The sequence below is a fragment of the Salvelinus alpinus genome, chromosome 21 (genome assembly GCF_045679555.1).
Source record: "Salvelinus alpinus chromosome 21, SLU_Salpinus.1, whole genome shotgun sequence".
In the NCBI taxonomy this organism is placed as follows: domain Eukaryota; kingdom Metazoa; phylum Chordata; class Actinopteri; order Salmoniformes; family Salmonidae; genus Salvelinus; species Salvelinus alpinus.
The window spans coordinates 15112083-15137677 of record NC_092106.1 but is presented as its reverse complement, the minus strand read 5'-3'; the positions used below and the strand labels follow the sequence as shown (position 1 = coordinate 15137677).

Sequence of the window (25595 nt, the reverse complement as noted above, 5' to 3'; positions counted from 1 at the left end):
TGAAATGATTTATACGTTTACTTTTGATACTTAAGTATATTTTAGCAATTACATTTACTTTTGATACTTAAATTAAAACCAAATACTTTTAGTCAAGTATGACAATTCTGTACTTTTTCCACCACTGCTGTCACAAAAGACTGAATTCTACTGTGAAAAAGCTTTTTTACTGTACATTATTTAGGCACTTCTTCAACCTAATATAGTTGACCTATTATGGAATATTTTGCAAAGGCTCTATGGATTTTCCATGGGCATACATATACAGTACTAGTCAAAAGATTGGACAGACCTACTCATTCAAGGGTTTTTCTTTATTTTTACTATTTTCTACATTATAGAATAATAGTGAAGACATCAAAACTATGAAATAACACATATGGAATCATGTATTAACCAAAAAAGTGTTAAACAAATCAAAATATATTTTACATTTGAGATTCTTCAAAGTAGCCACCCTTTACCTTGTTGACAGCTTTGCACACGCTTGACATTCTCTCAACCAGCTTCATGAGGTAGTCACGTGGAATGCATTTCAATTAACTTCTCTGGGATAGGTGGCAGTATTTTCACGTCCGGATGAAAAGCATGTCCAAAGTAAACTGCCTGCTACTCAGGCCCAGAAGCTAAGATATGCATATTATTAGTAGATTTGGATAGAAAACACTCTGAAGCTTCTAAAACTGTTTGATTCATGTCTGTGAGTATAACAGAACTATTTGGCAGGCGAAACCCCGAGGACAAACCATTCAGATTTTTTTTTTTTGAGGTCACTCTCTTTTCAATAGGTTTTCATTGGGAATCCAGATTTCTAAGGGACCTTCTTGCATTTCCTATCGCTTCCACTGGATGTCAACAGTCTTTAGAAATTGGTTGAGGTTTTTCCTTTGAGAAATGAAGAAGTAGGACTGTTCAGAATGAGGCTCGAGGGAAGTGTACTCTTTGTTAGAGGCGTGTGACCTGAAAGCTAGCTACACTTTGTTTTCCTCCGGGTTTTGAACACAGATCATCCCGTCTTAAATTTGATCGATTATTTACGTTAAAAATGTACCTAAAGTTGTATTACAAAAGTAGTTTGAAATGTTTGGACAAAGCTTACAGGTAACTTTTATATTTTGTAGTCACGTTGCGCAAGTTGGAACCAGTGTTTTTCTGGGTCAAACGCGCCAAATAAATGGACATTTTGGATATATATATCTAACCCGGACGTGATTATTATTATTATTATTTTTTTTTATCTGTGTTTCATTGCCCGTCTTTCTTCCATTTAAAGGGGTATCAACCAGATTCCTTTTCCAATGGCTTCCTCAGGCTGTGACCAGGCTTTAGACATAGTTTCAGGCTTATTTTGAAAAATTAGCGAGATTTTTCAAAACTTTGATTAGTTCCTGCGTGCGAGAGGGGTAGCTCTCCATTTTCTTTCTCTCTTTTATTGAATAGGTTACGGTCCGGTTGAAATATTATCGATTATGTATGTTAAAAACAACCTGAGGATTGATTATAAAAAACATTTGACATGTTTCTACGAACATTACGGATACTTTTTGGAATTTTCGTCGAACGGAACGAGGCTGTGGTTTTCTGAACATAACGCGCAACCCAAATTGCGTTTTTTTGTTATAAAAGTAATATTTATCGAACAAAAATAACATTTATTGTGTAACTGGGAGTCTCGTGAGTGCAAACATCCGAAGATTATCAAAGGTAAGCGATTAATTGTATTGCTTCTCTGACTTTCTAGCATTGATTGATACACTCACAAAAGCTTGGATTGCTTTCGCTGTAAAGCATATTTTCAAAATCTGACACGATAGGAAAACAAGCTAAGCTGTGTTTTGGTATATTTCACTTGTGATTGCATGATTATAAATATTTTTTGTAATATTTGGCGCCCTGCAATTCAGGGGTTGTTTAGGAAAATGATCCCGCTAAAGGGATCCGTAGCGCAGAGAAGTTAACACTTTTTTTGTTACTACATGATTCCACATGTGATATTTCAATTGTTTTGATGTCTTCACTGTTTTTCTGCAATGTAGAAAATAGTTAAAATAAAGAAAGACGCTTGAATGATGATTAAGTGTGTCCAAACTTGTGACTGCTACTTTATTCAGAAATACAAAGAGGTGTTGTGTAAATGACAACAGACAGTCAGGAATAGGCTATTCTACAGAAGAGACACAGACCCTTTAAGCTTTGTCACTATGATAAGTCTGCGGCACGCATTTGTCAGTGATAAGCCTGCAATTGGTATCTTAAAGGCTTTCATCAATATTAGTTGAACTAAAAATAGTGCAATCAATTCACAGCAATAGCTTTATAAAACCAACCAGTATGGGTGGAGTGGAAAAAATAGATGACCTCTTATATCTGGATATCCCTTAAAATAGAACATCAACAATAAATTACGTCAAAAACATTGTCAAGAAGTCAGACTAGTTTTACTCTGCCAACTTCAGATTAGCGTTCATGTCACGGCCGTCGTCGAAAGGAGACCAAGGTGCAGCGTGGTGAGCGTACATTTTCCTTTTTATTTCAAAATGTCGCCAACAACACAACCAACGAAAGAAACAACCGTGAAGCTTACAGGGCTAAGTGCCACAAACAAAGTTAAATACCCACACTGAAAGGAGGGAAAAGGGCTACCTAAGTATGGTTCCCAATCAGAGACAACGATAGACAGCTGTCCCTGATTGAGAACCATACCTGGCCAAAACATAGAAAGAAAGAAACATAGAAAACAAAACATAGAATGCCCACCCCAAATCACACCCTGACCAAACCAACTAGAGACATAAAAAGGCTCTCTAAGGTCAGGGTGTGACAGGTCAACCCTTTTCCGTTAAGATGATGACTATTGTTTTGTGGAGCTGCCTAGATTTTTTTAGCGAAGGTGATGGCGAACAAGAAAATAAACATTTGACCTCCTGTGGCTGGGCAGCCTTGTTTTCCTTCCAATTAAACGTTTATGATACCATTCAGTCATTTAACTTCTCAACTCCTGACTTACACAAACACGAGTGCTACTGTATATCACTATATTATTGATAGTCACCATATAGCGTAGCCGCAGGGAAAATGCAGTAATCAGTTCCTGTTTCAGCAGACCCAGGGGCATGGGCAGTAATTAATGGAATTCATGTTTCCCTACTGAGGAAATCTCTGATTACTCAAGGTAACACAGAGAATGGACTCTATTCATAAAACTCTTGCTGTTCTCCTAAAATGTAAGTATAACCTAAACAAGTACTTTTCCAAAACCACCATTAATATGCCCCAACCTTCAGCTGATTGCCTTTCCAACTACATACACTGAAATTCCACATGTAATTTGCCTGTTTCAGCCATGGGCGAAAAATAATTATAAACGTCTCTTGCATATAGGCCATGAAATTATGACGCAGTTTCTGAAAATGACCCACAATTGCGAGGCTTGGCACAGTGGTTATTCATGTTTACAAAGTTCCCGAGATCCCGCATCTCAGTGCAAGAGACATCACTGCAGTACCTGGTTCAAATCCAGGCTGCATCACATCCGGCTGTGATTGGGAGTCCCGTAGGGTGGCGCATAATAGGCCCAGCGTCATCTGGGTTTGGCTGGTGTAGGCCATCATTGTAAATAAGAATTAGTTCTTAACTGACTTGCCTAGTTAAATAAAGAATCTATTTAAAAAAGCTAACTTAATGACAACCGATCAGAACTGAAATGGATACAAACTCCTAACTTAGTGCAGAAGCTGTTTAGTGGCCTATGTACATTGCTAAATAAAATTCAGGAGCTCAAAATATCTATTTTGTTACTGTATATGGTGACTTCTTAGAGTCCACTTAAATTCTGTGGATCCGCAAGCATCCACAGAACAACTGATCATCCCCAATCTGCTGTTTAGCTACTGTTCTAACTTTTCCTTTAACTGAATAACAATTACAAAGTCAATGGACCTTTGTCTAAAGCTCCAACATATCCCTAATAGGTTCATCCTTGGCAGCTATAGAGCTTAAAGCCCAGCTCCAGCCCCCTACCCCAACCCCAAGCCCCAGACCCCAGCCTCTGCAAAGTTTCAGCCCAATGTCAAACTCCAACTCAACGTAAACCCCAAACTCAGCCCAAATCAGCAGCCCAAGCCCAAACTCAGGCAAATCTAGAAAAGCCAAAGGCCAGCCCAGACCAGACCTGCTCCTTCCCCAGGTGGTCAGCCCCAGCCTGTAAAGCCAGCCCATGCCCCAGCCCAAAGCCAATCCCATTGGGGAATTTCAACAGACTTTCATTTCACTTCTGGCTTCTGTCCAGGCAGCTTGAGCCACAGCCACACAAAGGACCCAAGTTTCAAGTTGAACGTGAGAACCACCTCATCTCTTGACCTCTATTAGCATATGAATGGTCCAGAAAGAAACTGAAAGCAAAGAGAGATGAGGGAAAGAGAGAGTGACCGAACACAGTCAGAGTGTGCCCTTGGCCGACTCTCCTCCTCAGTTTCAGTTACTGTGAAAACAAACTATGCCCTTTCATACAGATCTCTTTACAGGGTGACACGCTCTGACAAAGAGCTATGCCCAATAACATGTTGCTCCAACGTTGCACACACATTTTGGCAAATATGATTGGATACACAAAAACATTGCAAAGGCTTGTTTCTCACTGTCTACATGTCTGAAATTTGGTTGAATTTATCAAATGAAATGTATATTGGGGGAAAAGATCTGCGCAAAGAGCATACATTTCCTATAAAGAAAGTGCCTATTGACTATAATAATCAATGCATCTATATCAAATTCATGGCAGTTCAGTTGCTCTTATTTTCAGTTGTGTTAATAGGGGTAAAGCTATGCTGAAAAAGGCCAAACCATACCTGTTGTAGTCCTTTACTGTGAGAGACTCATTGGATAATCTGCCTAGCCAGCAGTCCCCAGGTTGACACTATTCATTGAGTTTATCTGGGAGCGGGGAGGGGAGTCAACCACACTGACCTTACTCTCAGTCCACTAACAAAAGGGCACGCTCTCTCTGCCCTCAGCTCCAGCTGGTTAGAAGAAGAAATAGAAAGGGAGGTGAAGGAGTAGAGGACCGGAAAAGAGGGGGAGGGAGATAGAGCCAGATCACTAACTCATCAAAGAAATTCTATCAGTACAAGTGGTGACCAATGTGATAAGCAAACAGTTCATTCGGACACCAATGACAACCACAATGCCCATGTGTGGTAACAACACATCCAACAGGGTTACGAAAAAATGCGATGGCCCAACCTTAAGTGGCAGGAGTAGGGAGAGGAAGACATTACAGCAGAGGTGTGGACTCGAGTTACATGACATGGACTAGAGTCTGACTCGTCACAAATTTTATGACTTGAGACTCAACTTGATAGAAAATAAAATAACTTGAGACTTGACTTGGACTTGAAGCCTCAAGACTCAGGACTTTGACTTGATACTGATGACTTGAAATGATTTGTGGATTACTCAGCACGCAGCCAGAGACTGTAGCCGCAGCATCGCATTTGCAAATTGTTTTTTTGCAACAGATTGGCTAGTGAAATGCACACTCGGCCCTCTGATTGGACCAGCAAACTATCAATCAACACAGGTCGGGTGAGCTAGCGAAGATTGCTGATTGGATCGGGTGCAGCGCAAACGCCAAATTGTAGGGAGAGAGGATTGCCATAAATAAATATGCAGCTCTATAAATTGTTTGGGGATCAAGAATATGAACTGTTTACTTTGCAAGCTCACCAGCAGTGGGTCATCAAGCAACAATTACTGGTCTTTTGGTATGTCAAAATTGCTTGAAATTTATAATTTACCTATGAAGCATTTGGAATTTGTTGTTAAAATGAATTATTGAATAATCCAAATGTGTTGTAAACCAAATAATGAAAAGGGCTGTATGGTAGCCTTAATAAATAGACAAACATTTGTAGTCATTGCACATATAGATTTTTTTTCTTACTTCACTTGAGACTTCACTTGATAAAAGCGTGTGACTCGACTTGACTTGCTCTTAGAATGCACAACTTGGATTTAACTCAAAACTCGACCCATTCTACTTGGGACTCAAACTGAAACTTTGACCTTGTGAATAGTGACTTGGTCCCACCTCTGAATTATAGTGGCAGGCAGGAAGAGGTACATAAACTATATACACTGCTCAAAAAAATAAAGTGTCCACTTAGGAAGCAAAAATAACTGTCCACTTAGGAAGCAACACTGATTGACAATAAATTTCACATTCTGTTGTGCAAATGGAATAGACAAAAGGTGGAAATTATAGGCAATTAGCAAGACACCCCCAATAAAGGAGTGGTTCTGCAGGTGGTGACCACAGACTACTTCTCAGTTCCTATGCTTCCTGGCTGATGTTTTGGTCACTTTTGAATGCTGGCGGTGCTTTCACTCTAGTGGTAGCATGAGACGGAGTCTACAACCCACACAAGTGGCTCAGGTAGTGCAGCTCATCCAGGATGGCAAATCAATGCGAGCTGTGGCAAGAAGGTTTGCTGTGTCTGTCAGCGTAGTGTCCAAAGCATGGAGGCGCTACTAGGAGACAGGCCAGTACATCAGGAGACGTGGAGGAGGCCGTAGGAGGGCAACAACCCAGCAGCAGGACCGCTACCTCCGCCTTTGTGCAAGGAGGAGCACTGCCAGAGCCCTGCAAAATGACCTCCAGCAGGCCACAAATGTGCATGTGTCTGCTCAAACGGTCAGAAACAGACTCCATGAGGGTGGTATGAGGGCCCGACGTCCACAGGTGGGGGTTGTGCTTACAGCCCAACACCGTGCAGGATGTTTGGTATTTGCCAGAGAACACCAAGATTGGCAAATTCGCCACTGGCGCCCTGTGCTCTTCACAGATGAAAGCAGGTTCACACGCACATGTGACAGTCGTGACAGAGTCTGGAGACGCCGTGGAGAACGTTCTGCTGCCTGCAACATCCTCCAGCATGACCGGTTTGGCGGTGGGTCAGTCATGGTGTGGGGTGGCATTTCTTCGGGGGGCCGCACAGCCCTCCATGTGCTCGCCAGAGGTAGCCTGACTGCCATTAGGTACCGAGATGAGATCCTCAGACCCCTTGTGAGACCATATGCTGGTGCGGTTGGCCCTGGGTTCCTCCTAATGCAAGACAATGCTAAACCTCATGTGGCTGGAGTGTGTCAGCAGTTCCTGCAAGAGGAAGGCATTGATGCTATGGACTGGCCCGCCCGTTCCCCAGACCTGAATCCAATTGAGCACATCTGGGACATCATGTCTCGCTCCATCCACCAAAGCCACGTTGCACCACAGACTGTCCGGGAGCTGGCGGCCGCCACCTCATCAGGAGCATGCCCAGGCGTTGTAGGGAGGTCATACAGGCACGTGGAGGCCACACACACTACTGAGCCTCATTTTGACTTGTTTTAAGGACTTTGAGTGTGACTCCAAATCCAGACCTCCATGGGTTGATAAATTTGATTTCCATTGATAATTTTTGTGTGATTTTGTTGTCAGCACATTCAACTATGTAAAGAAAAAAGTATTTAATAAGAATATTTCATTCATTCAGATCTAGGATGTGTTATTTTAGTGTTCCCTTTATTTTTTTGAGCAGTGTATATGATGCTGCGAGCAACAACGTGAGCTGCCAGGACAGGCAACATTTCAAAGGCACAATGCGAAATAAATATCACATATTATCTAGCTGCTATCTTATTCCATTGTTGGAAAACCACCAGTATCTTTACACCCAGACAAGCACCCGATTCTCACAAACACCTTTAGTGGCACAGAAAAGTATTTCCGTCTGTCTGTCCGAGGTAGATTATGTCCTGTGAGATGTGAGAGGACAGGGCTTGGAGGAGCATCCGTCTGTGCTGTGGTAGATTATGTCCTGTGAGATGTGAGAGGACAGGGCTTGGAGGAGCATCCGTCTGTGCTGTGGTAGATTATGTCCTGTGAGATGTGAGAGGACAGGGCTTGGAGGAGCATCTGTCTGTGCTGTGGTAGATTATGTCCTGTGAGATGTGAGAGGACAGGGCTTGGAGGAGCGTCTCTCTGTGCTGTGCCATTATTGCTCTCCTCCACTGCTTTTATAATCTCTATAAATCTCCACTGTCTGAGCCCCAGCCTCCCCATAAAGAGCCAACCTGAGTATCAGAGAGAGAGAGAGAGAGAGAGAGAGAGAGAGAGAGAGGGAGAGAGAGAGAGAGAGAGAGAGAGAGAGAGAGAGAGATTTGAAAAATTAAGAGAGAGCGAATTGAGAAATTGAGAGAGAGAGAGAGAATTGAAAAATTGAGAGAGAGAGAGAGAGAGAGAGAGAGAGAGAGAGAGAGAGAGAGAGAGAGAGAGAGAGAGAGAGGTACCCAGACACATCCATCTCACACACCTCTGTCTGGAACAGTCAGACAGACGGACACGCCTGGTAAGCTACAACTGAGATTTGAACTTTATAATATTGATCAGAAACATCCAATAGTAACATTTTAGACTCCAAAGACTCATTGTCTAGCAGAAAAGCACATTTTGAACACTTGGACTGGTTATTACAGTGCAGAATTACTGGTATGAGGACGTTACATAGCAAGCTACAGTAGTACAGTGAAAGGGAAATAGCAGATAATAACAGAAGAGAGATGGCGGATGGATACAGGGTTCAGAGGAAGTGCATTGCCACAGGATCTCTCCAGTGTCAGTCAATCAAAAAGGCTGAGCTCTCTGAAAATGAGAATCCACACAGATAAGTGACCCAGGTGCCGCCGAAGATTGTTTCGTCTCGCACAAAGCCGAGATAACTCTTACACAACGTGAACCGCAACCAAGAACATTTGACACAATCTACACCAGACGACTGTTGAAAACGACCTATCGCTGTATTGTGTGCGTCAAATACGTCCACCTTCAGTTAGCAAGTAGGCCTACAGGCTACTCTTAGTACAGTATCACCTTTATGGGAAAAACACATTTGAGTCAATAACTAAAATGGACCAATATTGACCTCCAATAAAGCACAATGGTCTGTGTTTATGTTCCCTCTGTGCAGGCATGCCGTTAGCTTATGTCAACAGACGACTGAGTCCTTTTACCCCGTATTCATAACACAGCCCTGATGTCACTGAGATAACCTTAAGTAACCACTGACGTGGATCTGCTAGCTAGACCAAACACAAGGCTTGAGTTGACACACAGAATGTACTTTGCCCAAAGATGGATAACTTGAAACATCATAAAACATTCACAACAATTTCTTCATGCCATTTTCAGTCAGTTTGAACTTTTGAACCCTGAAATATCACCGCAATATCCCTTTTTCCATGTCATTTTGAGTCACTTTTGACTGTTGGATTCATAGTCTTCAGTCAGTTTCTTATGATTCCCCATTCAGTTCTGCCAAGGCTATTCAACTATTACTCTGGCAGTGACAGATGGCCAGGGAGAATCATTTGATCACTTCAACAGTACATGACATATTTCTTCATTTGGCATCTCTCTACAAGGCACATTTAACTGGAAAAGGAACTGACACTCTCCATTCTCTAGCCTCGCTCCCGCTCACCCTCTCATTAAATGGTCCTCCAGACGGTGACAGCCACTGTGTCAGATGGAGATTTGCCGTGCAGCTCATACTGAAATAAATATAATCCACTCCACCTTCTTCCCACCTATGAGCCTCTTTCTACCCTTCGATATCATAATCACACAACAATTTTCTGACAAGCACGAGAAAACATGTTTCAAAACATTGAACAAACCCCCTTGAGGTTGCAATTTGAATATCAGCCACTTGTACAGAGATTCAGGACTCCCTAGACGGGATACTTCAGTATCTGCCCATCTAAGCTCTCATCACCATGGTGATTGTTAGGATCACCATGGTGACGATAGGCTGCCCTGCTCCCATCATGCATCTGTCTACCCATCATGCCCTAGCCTTTGTCCTCTCCCCAGGAGAGATGTGGCAACACCCAGAGGAGTGGCATTAGATTGATGCATCTATTTCCAACCATCATACAAGCCCTAGTCCCAATGAATGGAGGTCAATAGTCATTGGAGCGTTTCAATGTCCCTCACCCCGGGACTAAAAAGTAACAAACAACTAAATGTGACAGGGAGCCCGAAGGGAGTTGACAAGTTCACAGCTCTTTCAGAGAACATGGCTTCATACTGCTTGATGGATCCTGGGCCTACAGAGGGCCAAGTGCAGTAGTAGTGCACTACTTTTGACCAGAGCCCAATGGGCCAAGGTCTGGGCTCATGCCTCCCCAGGCCTCTGGCCTCCATTCTCCTTTCTCTGGCTCTCTCTCTGGGGTGATGTTTAATGAGGATTCTTTATTGGAGTTCTCTGGGAAGAGTTGGGCCCCATGAGGTTTCCACTCATCCCAAGTTTAATTGTGAGCTGCTTGCTTGCCTGGCTCATGGCCTATGTGAGGCTACCCAAGTATATTACTATGTCTAAAACGATGCCAATGATGACTTTTACAACTGTAATTAAGCTTATGAAATAGACAATAATGTGTGATTTGATCAATTCCACTGTCACATCTGAAAACATTCCGTCTAAATCTTTTAATTTACTCATAATCACTGCTGTCATTTGATCAAAACCAGCCTAACGTGTCTCTGCCTCAATGTTTTTTTATCTATGAAATGATTGAAAGATTGATCATATTTCCTCTTGGCAATTCATCAGGCCACCAGCCTGCTATCCATCATATCTACTGAGAAATCTACTGACCAGGCAGGTAGCCTAGCGGATAAGAGTGTTGGGACAGTAACCGAAAGGTCGCTGGTTTGAATCCCCGAGCCAGCAAAGTGGTGGAAGAATCTGCCGTTCTACCCTTGAGCAAGACAATTAAACCCAGACAGAACATCTGCTCTCTGTGGATGTGGATTAAGGCATCCCCTGCACCTCTCTGATTCAGCGGGGTTGGGTTACATTTCAGCTGAATGTATTCAGTTGTGCAACTGACTAGGTATCCCCTAGTGTAGCTGGTGGTTCATAGTCAAATACTCAGTGTAAAGAGGACAACAGGGTGGTCCATAGTCAAAATATGTCTGTTATGCCACAGTTACCAAACAGCATGTTCATTGTACTGAAGCCATTGCTCATCTCTACCAAACCTTAGCCAATGGGAGGTAATGATAGACACAGCTGTCAGTACCTGAGGGGCTTTTTTCATTAACTTTCTCTGTCACGACCAAAGGAAAGACTGACTTAAGAGAATGGAAGGGTGATGAAATCATGGCAGCCGAGAAGACAGTTGGTAGAGAATGGTGTTTGTAATGCTAAGAGTTATGGGTTCGATTCCCACTGGAGCCGTCCATATGTAAACAATGTAATGCATTGACTGTAAGTTGTTGGACAAAAGCATCAACTAAATGGCATACAGTATATTAGCTGGTGCAGTAGAGTAGTAGCACCACTTGTCCCACACTTCCTAGTGCTCTTGCACCACTCTCTGCCCAGAGACAGGCTGAACATACATTTCTCATCAACAGGTTTCTCCGAAAATGTTAGTGAACAGGCGTCATAGCTTACTATGATATACTGTACCTACCTCATATCTATGTAGTAAGAGAGGGCATATCTGTTAGATAATATTGCATCCTCTGTATGTTGTTGAATTTCTGTCAAAGTGTGTATTGGAAAGCTACAACCATACCCACTATGAGCTTGGATTGAACTAAACAGATACCACATACCTCATTTAGGAAAGGTCCTGAAATACTATCAACGTTACATGTTGTCTGGAAATTCATAAAGAAGTGTGTACTTCTGTGCCTTATTTCATGTGTAAATAACAAGGAGGCTATAGGGTAATGTACACAATGTTCAACTCTACCAGCACTAGCTCTCTCCCTGGTGACATATTCTGCCCCAGTTCTAGAAGCATGAATTATAAATCTGGCAACACAATGTCTGTGGGGAGGTCACCACTGACACCAACCAGTAGCAAGGCATGAAACATGCTGGGATATACGTGGGTAGTGTTCATTAGGGCACACACCGGAAAACGATTTAAAACACGAAATTAGCATTTCTTATGGAGGTAGTCCCGCTCCTGTTTCAGTCCGTTTTCTTCCATTTGATACCGAACGAACACGACGCAGGAATTATATCTTCAGTATTTGCACAGCCAGGTAAGCTGCCTAATACTACGAATAGTAAAACGACAGGTTCATTATTGTATTCTTTCTCTCTGGTGATCATACCAAGATGCTGTTTATTGCTGCAATACAATGACACAATAATACGTGTGATGATTTCAGGGCGAAATATTCCACTACTATGTTGAAGTTAATGTAAAATTGTGAGAATAAAATAAAATAGAATGGAATAGAACTGGGATATAACATTATGTGACATTAAGTGTGTTAAGATAAGTAATCTTTGAAAATGGGCAATCATTCAAGGCTGCAGTATGAGTGTCAGTATGCCAACTATGATAATTTGTTTCTTGACATCTGAATGTGTGGTAGTGAATCAACAAAAACAAAATGTACTCTACACTCTTAGAAAAAAGAGTTCCAAAAGGGTTCTTCGAATGTCCCCATAGCAGAACCCTTTTTGGTTCCAAGTAGAACCCTTTTTGATTCCAGGTATAACTATTTGGGGTTCCATGTTGAACCCTCTGTGTAAAGGGTTCTACATGGAACTCACAAGGGTTTTTATCTGAAACCAAAAGGGTTCTGCCTGGAACCAAAAGGGGTTCTTCAAAGGGTTCTCCTATGGGGACAGCTGAATAACCCTTTTAGGTTCTAGATATAACCTTTTTTCTAAGAGTGTATTGAAGAAAAACAGTTTTCACTCTTTCAATGACCACTGTCAAATAAGATTAACCAGAGCCATGTACTATATCTACATATTGCTCCAACCTGCACGCCCACGCCGTAGTCATTTCTCAGTGATTTTTCCTTTATTAAAACCACTTGGCTTCGGTCAAGACAGCAAGACAAATCCTTCTACAACTAAGGCTCTGGACTCCTATTCCAAGTCTCTCCAAAAAATGGTCACATAATATGCTGTGGAAGAATGCAGGCAGTTAAACCAGTTACAGACTACAGTAGGTGCCACTCAGCAACACTGAAGGGCATAACGAGAGTCCACGTGTCTGTCTGCTCACCCTGTAACATTGCACAATTCTCAACCAATAAATCCTTTCCAGGACGGTGCACCCTATAACACCACATTTCCACATACAAGCAAACATGAGATGAAAGAAGTTTGACTGTGCAATAACCAGGAAAAATACATGAAATGGAAACTCCTGTCCCTTGCTTGAGAACCTCATAGTACTGACCTTAACAGAAGACCACAGGTTTCTCATCTCTCCTTCCTGCTCATACTTCACACCAGCTCCCTCTTGCCTTTCTTTTGAAGTTAGTCCCTCCAGATCCACTGTTTCTGAGGCAAAGTTAGTGGAGGAAAAGAACAACAGTCCAGACAAACTCTGTTCATTTTCCTCTCTTCATTTTCTTGCTTCTTTCAGCTGTTTTGTCTAGTCTTCCTCCCTCGGCTATCTCTCCACACCAAAACAAAAGGGATAAAGAAAACAAAAGGAGAGAGCTGTGCAGCGAGAGAGCATGACAGAGACAGAGAATGTGTGGCACAAAAGTCTGCTCGGACACAGACACCTCACAACTCTCCTGTTCAAATTTAGAGGCTGGACCTGGTAGAGCAGAGCCGAGCCCCACTGAGCATGCTCAGAACTGAGAAGCACACGTTTAAATGAACATTAGTTCCTTTCCAGTCCCTGGCTTCCCCTCCCCTCTCTCCAATATCTCTCTCTCTTGCTCACTCCCTCCTCCCACATGCCTCACAGTTGAACAGGAATCAGGAATGCTACTCTTATACCAGAGTCAAGCCATTTTCCCTACCTCTCTGGATCAACACGTATAGCCCCCCTCTGACTGACAAACAGTCAGACAGACAGCGGAAACAGTATTTAGTCATATTGGAGCAAGACATGCTTTACTTACAGGAACACACAGCGTCAAGCTAATTTTCAATCCAGATCACTTGCAACAGTCTTTTCATCTTTCTGTGAAGTCTAGACAGGAATGATAGTTGATTTGAGGGTTTCTAATACTATAACCAAAATGCTAAGTGTAGTGTTCCATAGGTCAAGTCAGAAATAAGGTCAGAATGATGTCACGTGACCTTTCTCATTTCCCCAACATATCTCCACACGCAGCACCTTGTCGGTCATCACAAAAACACAATTGCTTGCAAATGCTTTATGAAAACATGAAATGTTTAAACAATCATATATCTATTTAACACTCTCTTTCTCTCTCTGGTCCCTTATATCTGGGCTTGACTGATAACAACATAATCTCTTCCTATGTGTGAGCCCCCTATTTGGCATCAGACTGGTGATCCAGCAGGACTTCAGCTTACTGTTCACTGTGTCCCACACCACTACCTCCCACAGATGGGTGACTTACTCCCACCACTTTTCACTGTTCCCACACACACCACACCACACACACACACACACACACACACACACACACACACACACACACACACACACACACACACACACACACACACACACACACACACACACACACACACACACACACACACACACACACACACACACACTAGAATCAGTGCAGTGCACTTACCCACACTTGGCTGTTAGCAGAGGCTTGGGAAATGGAGAGTCATTCTGTAGAGAGTGATTATATTGCACAGTGAGAGAAGCAGCAAGTCAGATCCTGAACAGGGGGGACTAACACTGACCAGTACATATGGCACATAATCTACTGACAACAACCTAAGCATTTTATAAACATTGAGCCACCTTAACACCATTACATAAAACACTCAACATGTCATCCAGAACAAAATTACTTAACTGCCTAATACAGCCTAAAGGTAGAAATATTGGTTATTCCTTTAAATTGTTGATCTTCTGAGACCATGTTATGCAGTTAGGTGCCTGTGTAATCTCAAGACTCCATATTGACCCAATTCCTCTGTTTCATGGAATCTGTATGTATTGAAACCAGGCTATGCAACCAGGACAGCAGTTGGAAGACAAAAACATTCCTTATACATCTGTCCTCTGGTAGTATACAGTAGCTAGGACCACATCACAAAAACATTCCTTATACATCTGTCCTCTGGTAGTATACAGTAGCTAGGACCACATCACAAAAACATTCCTTACACATCTGTCCTCTGGTAGTATACAGTAGCTAGGACCACATCACAAAAACATTCCTTATACACCTGTCCTCTGGTAGTATACAGTAGCTAGGACCACATCACAAAAACATTCCTTATACATCTGTCCTCTGGTAGTATACAGTAGCTAGGACCACATCACAAAAACATTCCTTATACACCTGTCCTCTGGTAGTATACAGTAGCTAGGACCACATCACAAAAACATTCCTTATACATCTGTCCTCTGGTAGTATACAGTAGCTAGGACCACATCACAAAAACATTCCTTATACATCTGTCCTCTGGTAGTATACAGTAGCTAGGACCACATCACAAAAACATTCCTTATACATCTGTCCTCTGGTAGTATACAGTAGCTAGGACCACATCACAAAAACATTCCTTATACACCTGTCCTCTGGTAGTATACAGTAGCTAGGACCACATCACAAAAACATTCCTTATACATCTGTCCTCTGGTAGTATACAGTAGCTAGGACCACATCACAAAACATTCCTTATACATCTGTCCTCTGGTAGTATACAGTAGCTAGGACCACATCACAAAAACATTCCTTATACATCTGTCCTCTGGTAGTATACAGTAGCTAGGACCACATCACAAAAACATTCCTTATACATCTGTCCTCTGGTAGTATACAGTAGCTAGGACCACATCACAAAAACATTCCTTATACATCTGTCCTCTGGTAGTATACAGTAGCTAGGACCACATCACAAAAACATATACACTCAAATGGCAAAGCAAAGCTATTCAATGTTTGTGACATAGAAGGGTTCACTGCTTAATTATTTGGTTCAAGATGCACTGATAGTTTTCTCTAATAATAATATAGTATAAATGATGTATCTTTAATTTCATAAATAGAGTTTTAAAGGACTGTTATCACAACAACGAAAATAGGAATTTCTGTAAAAACTCAAATAAATTACATTTCAATGTAATCTTGTCGACATTATTGCATTAAAGCAATCTCTCTGAATCTTGTCCAATGTATTGGAGCTAACCTGACTGATCATACTCTCAACACTCTCAACAAGCTCTCACAGTCTCACATCAGAATTAAACGTTCATCCATGTTTCTCAAACGTCAAATTTTCAAAGTTGTTCAAAAGTCACATTTCGAAGCGTTTAAGGTTAAGTTTAAGTTTAGGCGTTATCTCCAAAGTCTTAAGGTTAGACATTAACTCTGAATGGTTAAGGTAAGGGTTAAGGTTTGGGATGGGCTCAAAAACAACTTTCCATTACTGGATTTGAACATGCAACCTTTTGCACGAGAAGCAGATGCTGATGCCCATCCACCATCCCCATTCACAATGCCCTAGCAAAACCAAAGCCTACTTGAAGGTAACAGCGCTCACTGTTGCCCGTAGTGGCCGGTTTCCATATCATCTCTCGACGTCCTCAGACATGGATGGATGTCTAACACTGACTTGTATCACGGGTGACCTGGCTAAACAAGCTACCTTCCCAAATAACAGGGAGCTCAGATTCAAATTCGAAAAAGTCTGTTAATATGGGGGGGTGGACAAGATGGGAGTGAGGATCGGGGGAAGGGAGTGTCAGTCAAGCTCCAGACGGTTATGGACTGGTCCTAGAGGTCAAAGGTCAATCAAAGGTCGTGGGAAAGCACAGGTCTATATGGTGATGTCAGGGTGGTGCTCCAACTGACCAGGGAGCAGACAGACAGGCTAGGGGGAGAAGGGTCCTAGCTACTAATTAATTACCCCCCCCCCCCACCTTAATTTTTTAAGGTTTCGAGCTGCGCGTCCCCCCGCGGTGGTTTCAGAGCAGCGTCACTATGTCACAATGGGATGCTGGACTATCGCGTCTCAGCGTCTGTGGGCTATGCTTTATGCTTTAGGGATTCCTTGGGATAGCTGTTTGGGGCATTGTGAGGTAGTTTGTGGTAATTAACCGGACCTGGGGAGAGAAGGAGGCGAATCATCAACAAAGTGACTAAAGCCAAGACCCTTTAGAGTTAGGGCTTGCTATGCCTATCTGAGCTTCAGGAGAGCCCCAGTAGGATAGTGGCCAGTCCCTCTTAGCTCCATGCTGCCTCATTAGCTTTCTTTTACGGGGGACATGGGGGCCGGAGGCCGAACATGACCTCTGACATTGTGTGCTGACAAGCTGTGCACCGAGAACAAAGCACTGTCATTAAGAGTAGCTCAGAAGGGGCTGAGCCTTACAATGTGCAGCAGTGTCAGTCTGTAATGAAATGGAATGGCCGAATGCATTAGCTCACCCAAACGCACTGCTTGTCAACTTAAGTCTGGCACTGAAAAGGGAAGGCAGGCGGCAACAACATGCTGTTAATAGACCACACTTAACGTCCACCTGTTCCTGTGCAAATACATGTGTAAAGTCTATTGTTTGTTTTTGACCATCAAGTGCCTAAAACCCCATAATCATGGTAGTCCACGGTAGTATATTTCCCCTCTCTTTAAATCAATAAATCAAGAACCAAGAAAAAAAAAACATGTCTAAGGTGCGCAGAGAATCTAAAGCCAAGAGCCATTCAAATTTGAGCTCAGAACAATCTGATCTTAAGAGTTTGTGAACCAGCCTAGGGCTTGTTGTCGAGAGAGGTAGAGTAGTTGACTTGAAAACATTGAGGAGAAAAACATGTTTGGCCTGCCAAAGACCACTTCTACCATTAAGAGAGGGGGGGGGGTCAGGAAAGGTTCACTAAGGTCTGCTGTGTTTTCTTTGTGGAAAGTCCCCAAGGCAATAGCAAAATGAGGGAGATAGAGAGGAAATGCGTTGCACTCTCCTGATAATAGCTACTATATGAGGACCTAACCTCAGAGACCACTTTATGTATTGACATAGCAATTAATGGATATAAAGCTAATGATATCTGTGTTATCAATTAGCTGCATGTATTGGCAAAGCACAAAAAATACCATTACCCACAGATCTCATGTCAACTTTCCCAACTTTAAATAACATTGATGCAATATTTACTTCTGGATCAATTGTGTCTTAAGGAAATAATATTTGCATTACCTTGATTTGTGAAAAACCAATGCTCAATAACAAATGATTAAGTTGTTAGTTCAGGAATACATTCTCAATGACATTTGTAAAAAAGAAAAATACTCAACTTAAAACTTGTAGTTATTATGCATTATTATGCCGTTATAATGCATTGCAAGACTTGTCAAGAGCATGTATAAGCCCATGATGTAAGGGATAATCAATGGAAAATAATGAACGATGAACGAGGAACTAACCTTCCACGGAGTTGCATTATTCCCCTTTTATACCATGGCTATAATTGAACATTTTTGATGCTAGAAATGTGTTAATTTGCCTCTAGAAATGTGTTCAACATCAACTGAAATAGCTAGAAAGTTTACTAGATAGACAGTAGTTGCCTCGGTATCCAAACAAACAGACTTGCTAGTTTAGGTAACCAAACTAGCTTGCTATTATAAAATCTAATTCAACAATGACAATAATGTTTTCAATTCAGCTGTTGCTTTCAAAAGCAGCTCAAACACAGATCATGTAAGAATGAACTATAGCCATTGAATTCCACTGTGCAAATATACCGTGCGTTATATGGAAATAATGCACACTCTAGAATGCCCTTCAAGCCATTTAGCAACGAGCACAGTGTCACAATCGTTGATGTGAGTGAACCAAGATGCAGCGTGGTATGTTTCCATCCTTTTATTTAGAAGATAAACTTAAAGGACAAAAACAATAAAGCGAATAAACGAAAAGTGAAGCTACATGCAGTGCAGAAAGCAACTACACACAAACATAGTCAAGATCCCACAAATACAATGGGGAAATGGCTACCTAAATATGATCCCCAATTAGAGACAACGATAAACAGCTGCCTCTGATTGGGAACCATATCAGGCCAACATAGATATACAATTCCCCTCGATAACCCACCCTAAATCACACCCCGACCCAACCAACATAGAGAATAAACAGCTCTCTATGGTCAGGGCGTGACAGTACATCCCCCAAAGGTGCGGACTCCGACCGCAAAACCTGACTCAATAGGGTAGGGTCCGGGTGGGCATCTACCGTCGGGGGCGGCTCCGGTGCGGGGCGAAGTACCCACTCCGCTCGTGGATACATCATCGGAGGAACAGGACCGTGGATCGTTGCTGGAGACTCCGGAACGTGGTTCGTCGCCGGGGACTCCGGACCGTAGATCGTCGCCGGGAACTCCGGACCGTAGATCGTCGCCGGAGGCTCCGGACTGGGAACCCTCGCAGGAGGCTCCGGACTGAGAACCCCCCCGGAGGCTCTGGACCGCAGACCGTCGCTGGAGACTCTGGACCGCAGACCGTCGCTGGAGACTCTGGACCGCAGACCGTCGCTGGAGGTTCCGGACCGCGGACCGTCTCAGGAGGTTCCGGACCGCGGACCGTCTCAGGAGGTTCCGGACCGTGGACCGTCTCAGGAGGTTCCGGATCGTGGACCGTCGTAGGAAGTTCCGGACTGTGGACCGTCGTTGGAGGTTCCGGACTGTGAAACGTCGATGGAAGCTCTGTACTGGGAACTGTCGCCGGTAGCTCTGGACTGGGAACTGTCGCCGGTAGCTCTGGACTGGGAACTGTCGCCGGAAGCTCTGGACTGTGAACTGTCGCCGGAAGCGCTGGCACAGAACGCACCGGGCTGTGGATGCGCACTGGAGTCACATTGCGTATCTCCGCAAAACACGGTGCCTGACTGGTCCCACGCTCCTCACGGCAACTGTCTTGCTCCAGACACCAAACCATCCACTCTACCTCATCACTCCCCTCAACCATCTCACAATACTCCTCGCTCAGTCTATCCCAATATTCCTCTTCGCTCTCAGACTCGCCCCTCGGCTTCGCTGACCATCCCGTGTGCCCCCCCCTACGCAGCCCTTAGCCGTGGTATATTGGCCATATATCACAAGCACTCCGCATTGCGTTGTACTTAAGAACAGCCCTTAGCCATGGTATATTGGCCTTATACCGATCGGGCATTATTGCTTAAGTATACCACGGGTATGACAAATCATTTATTTTTACTGTTCTAATTACCTTGGTAACCAGTTTATAACAGCAATAAGGCACCTCCGGGGTTTGTGGTATATGGCCAATATACCACGGCTAAGGGCTGTATCCAGGTACACCGTATTAATTATCTCGCAGTGATCCAAGCCATTTTGAGTCAGTTGAATTGTCAATCAGACTTATAGTATGCATATTACATACAGTATTATGCCTTGTTATAAGAGTATAACAAGTTATACAACATTAATGCATACTTGCATTGAAAATAAAATGTTACAAAAAGAAAACAAGGCAACCACATGTTGTCCCCTGGAATTTGGGCCAATCAGAGCCCTCCACACAACCTCTCCAATCTGTCTTGATCTCCAGCTTGGTAAATGTTCTGTCTCCTATGACTGCTGGGTGTATCACTAACGATGATCAAAAAAGGCAACAGTAAACATGTAGTCCCCCACAAATGATGCAGCGCCCCCCTTGGGCCAATCATTGTAATTTTGTTAATGATCGCTCTCTATGGCACGATGCATCATTCACCCAAGTTTTGTCAAAATCGTGCATTCGTAGATGCACGTGTGATTTATGTAGAAACGGACAGACTGAGACAGATCCACAGTCCCTTCCCCGATTTCATTGTGGGTGACAATACAAATACATGCGTACATTATTTCAAACAATATAACAACAACATTCACAGTTATGCAAGTGCAATGAGATATATGTCCATGAAATAACAGTTAAAAGATCATCAAAACATAGACCTACAGCAAAGCCAATTTAACAAAGTTTTCAACTGTAGGTCCTAAGGTCCAAGACAGATTACAACACAGTTCAAACCAGAGCAACCAACAACAGTAAGTGGATTGTTGAGGGCGCTAGCTCGGCTAGAGGGGTTGGAGCATCATGTCTACACCCCATAAAATGGAGCTCGAGTGACCCTCACTGGATTTAAATTGCACATCATCTCACAGGCGTTTCGCTTTCAGATGTTCAATCACTCATTTGCCAAACGTCCATGCCTGATCATGTATCCAAGTAATCGACAGTGAAAGCCACCAAGTTCATTCTTGGAAAAAATAGAAATAGAAATTATAACCTCTCACCCCGTTAAAATACCAGCATCTACAACCAGTCTCTCCACGGATGCAGTCGGCACCCAAACATTCGCAGAAAGTCCATTCAATAAGAGAGGGCCTTATGTGAAATGTATCTGTATCCATGATTTACTGTATGTAAAGTGTACACCTTATTATTGTCAAACTACCCTTTTCATCATGAAACCCATATATTTTGCAAATATAAACGTTCCTGGAAAAATTCAGAACGTTAAGCCACAATTAACCGGACTAATGCTGAAATGACCTCTTGAATATGTTTGCCATAGACAACTGAATTCAAACAATATAGGCAGAAAATAAACATAGACCCAGATTTCGACCTACATGTTTACGTTAATTGCCTGATTACTGAAACTTGAACTGATGAATAATTAGGCTATTATTATCATTATCAGCATTATCATTATTATTAATATACTACCATTATTATTATTATTACAGGATTTGATAATCAAATAGGCCTATAAATCAAGAATGGTATAACATTACATACCTGGCTCTTATAGCCTATCGCGTAGCCTACGTGTCAAGTGCAGCGCATGGTTTGGTCTTCCTTTGGTCCCTAATTTTGTCAAAGAATGGTCAGGAGATATTATTTGGTCACCTGTTACGGTAGACTAGCCTACAACTGAGTTTGCCAGCATCACTGATGCAGGCTAACATTCATATGCTGCTTTAAAACGAAGTCCACTTTTATAGCCTGAGAATCGAGGCAATGCAATTGAGCGAATAGGTTTCCAAGACAGACAAAAGCACACCTCCATTGATCTAGCGCTGAAAACAAATACATTGACGACACCCATTATTAATGTTTTTCTTAGAGGGAGAATAGCGATTCATATCCAAATAGCGCACATCAATTGCGCAAGCCATTGAGAGCACCTCGTGTCACGTGCCTCCTGGAGAATGGAATCATTTCAGGGGTTCTTGAGCCAACATTTGTGACTCACTCCAATCAATAGTTTGCCAATTTGGAATCGTTTCTTGTACTATTTCACTGTGATATTTGTACATGTTTAGCGATCTTCTATGTCTAGGATATAAACCTAGGAAGCTATGAAACCATATTCAATTGTAATAATATGGAACCATATTCAATTGTAATAACAATGCAATATTGATTTATTTCATTCTAAATTGTTTTTTTTAGCAGTGCTTACCATTATTGCACCATACATAATGTAATATTGGGTGCCCGATGCTTTATTGTTGTGAAGCAACCTTCTTTATCGGGAAAGAGCACAATGATTATTCAAACGTCTGGAAGTCTATTGACTCGCCCAAACAACGAACAGAGTCCACCGTTGGAAAGTTATAGCTCCTTCAATATGTGAAAAGGCGGGGGAGATGTTTGAGGTGGGAAGTATAGCTGTCTCGAGAGCCTCCGTCACCGATAATTAGCGATCAATCACGAATTAGTTTAAAAGCTTGAGAAGAACACCGAGAGCACTATTAGATTGCAAAGATTCACTGCTCTCCGATAATTACATGGTTTTTAGAGGAATGAAACCGCCTGTGCTTTTATCAGCCTCTTTGGTGGCCTATCACTCCATAAATCAAGTGGAAATTTAAGGCAACAAACACATAGGCCTACAGTGAATGAGACGTAGGTAGACCTATGGAAAACTGTTGCATTTGGAGTAAAGGTTAATAAAAACGTTCTAATCAACTGCAACTAGTTCATTATTTCATGAGGATCCATTTTTTTTTTTACAAGTATTATTTATTTTCTGATAATTAAGACCTGCCTGAAAGACATCTGTACAAAAACCCTAAGTCAATATCATTAATGTACGATCAGTACTTCAGCTGCTGGAGCTTCATTTCATTGATAGTGTTGGATGAGAAAATGCACTGGAATTAGAAAAGGTCTGTAGCCACCAAAACTTATTCACTACATTGTCCAAATAATATGGCATCTTCAACATATATTGTGAGGAAAAGCAAGAGAAACACAGCGCATGGACAACTACCAGATCACGGTAGATTGGATATACAAACTACCATGACATTTGGCGCTTGTCATTATAAAGTGTGTGACATGATGGATAATCAACACAAAGCTACCTACTACATTTGCATTCATACATATGATAGTACCATTATGTATATTGTCCCGGCGATATGTGAACAAAAATATTAATCCTTTCATAAAAGCATGAAAATTGGTACAGGCCTGAATTTGCAAATTAATACCGTTACCATGACTCTATCTCAGTCGCACCTTCTCAAAATCATTATTTGGGGTGTAGGCCAATGTGATAATCAACTTACAACATTTTCCTTTTTTAAATATTGTTCAATAAATGGGCATAGTGTATTCTTGTGGAAGTTCCATAAAAATAACACTCATCCTGTATCCTGTCCAATACAAATGAGGTTTCAGGCAATAATAGAAGATAAACTGTGATGCATTTAATTGGGTTCCTCAGACATCCGTGAGGAATTCGTGTGGTTTAGAGCTTGGCATAAAACAAAAGGCTAAACAAATTAAGCAACATCAAACTAATGAGAGACTGGAATATAGCAATCACTGAGGATAGCTTCGGGAATAATACAGACACAGCCCAATCCACCGGGGATAAGAGTTTCTTCAAAGTTGACATCTGCCTCCGTAAACATTGGCATTACTAGAAACATGCAACAATGTAGTTCTTCAGAGGCAGCGCAGGCCTACTCTTCCGGCTGAGTTTGTGGAGATTGGAGTGTGCAGTAGCCCCGGTAGATCCCTGTAATTGGTTGTACAATGATGCCAAAGCCAGCAGCTACCTCAGCCACAGAAAACAACTTGTCGGTGAGTTCACTACAGAGGCATTGAGTGGAGTTTTCCTTATTTAACATTGCGCAACTTTGTTTTTTTAACCTTACTTCAATCCTTAACCCTAAAATGAACCAATCACATTTTTTGCCTGAATTTAACTAATCCCATTTGGTTCTGCCCTCAAGACAGACGTGCCCTCAGAACAAACCGGAATAAGGAAAACTCCAATCTGCAAAAGAGGCTGGACATTGACAATGATGTGAGACAGACGTATCACACTCACACAGGTTTGGGGGTCGACTGCCCTTTATCTGCATGCTAGACAGCGTTGTCAACTCAGGTCTCCCTCTGGCTCCAGGCAGGCGGCAGCTGGGGGAAGGTGGTGGTGGTGTTTGTGTTGGTGGACTGGAAGCTCCATTTGAAGGAGCTCAGGAAAGCTTGTTAGTCAACAGGCACAGTTGTAGCAGACCTTGACCAACTCCCGTCTCCAAGGTGACCAGCCAAGGGGCAGGAGTCTACAATAAATCAAGTAGGGGAAACAAAAAGAGAAGCACAGCAAAGCAAGTTAAATCTTGCAAAACTAAAAATACACCATTTCTAATAAAAAGTCACTGCAAACTCAAAATAATTCATAGATGCACACAATAATTGCTGGTCTTCAATTTGGGGGGAAATGTATTACTGTAGATGGGGAATAGATGAAAAGGTATAGCCTAAACAACACTTTTGTTTTCACGGGAAGATTACTCAGACTGAACTGTATATTTACGTTGAATATCTACATAAGTATATCTAACTGATACCTACCTTGAGATTAATTTCTTCAATAAAATGTTTTGTTGTTGACCTAGTTGTATATAGGTTTTCAACAAAGTTGTATATTCAGCAAAATGTTTTAATCATGCGTCAATATGCATTTAAAATACAGTATGTCTGTCTGTCTGTCTGTCTGTCTGGAAGATTTAACTTAAACGTGTTTGTTTTTAGACGGTTGCAGAGTTTTTCTGCACTGCAGTAGTAGATGAGGCTTTTCTGAGTGGACATTTTAGCCTTAGGTAATAAAAAGTCTGTTTACATCCAAGTGGGTCAATGCTTCACTTCTCTCATTTCCCAGTCTACTTTAGGTATTTTAGAAGAAGGCAATCATAGCATAGACAAGAAATCTAACTAATACATTTAATTTGGCCTCCAAAGTTCATGTCTGTTGGGGATGGGAGAGGACTGGCACATTACAGGAGAGTCCAGGCTAAATCAGGACAAGAGTGGCAGAGATCGAATATCCCCAGCTCGGATAAACCCGTTGGCCAGGATTTTTAAGCTGCTGCTGGTGCTGAGACAGTTTCTGAAACCAGAGCCCCAAAGCCCCAGGTGTATTTATACGCTGGAGTAAATAGGGGTGAGCAGGCCACCAAATATAATTACAAGTCTGTGCAACAATAACTCAACGTCAGAGGTCTCTTTGGGTCTCCTTTTGGGGTATAATTATACAGAGATAAGTACTCAACGAGCGAGAAAGATGCTACTGATGGAAGGACGCTG

General features: G+C 42.2%; 1 long non-coding RNA gene across 3 annotated transcripts in view; it reads right to left on the bottom strand.

Annotated features, from left to right (window-relative positions):
- Positions 1-13736, bottom strand: part of LOC139548581 (uncharacterized) — a 138121-nt gene extending 124385 nt beyond the window's left edge. The window contains exon 1 of one of the 3 annotated variants that reach the window (XR_011669719.1): positions 13264-13736. This is a non-coding gene — a long non-coding RNA (uncharacterized lncRNA). The remainder of the gene's footprint in view (positions 1-13263) is intronic. The other 2 variants (XR_011669720.1, XR_011669718.1) reach the window with 2 other exon arrangements.
- Positions 13737-25595: the final 11859 nt, after the last annotated feature.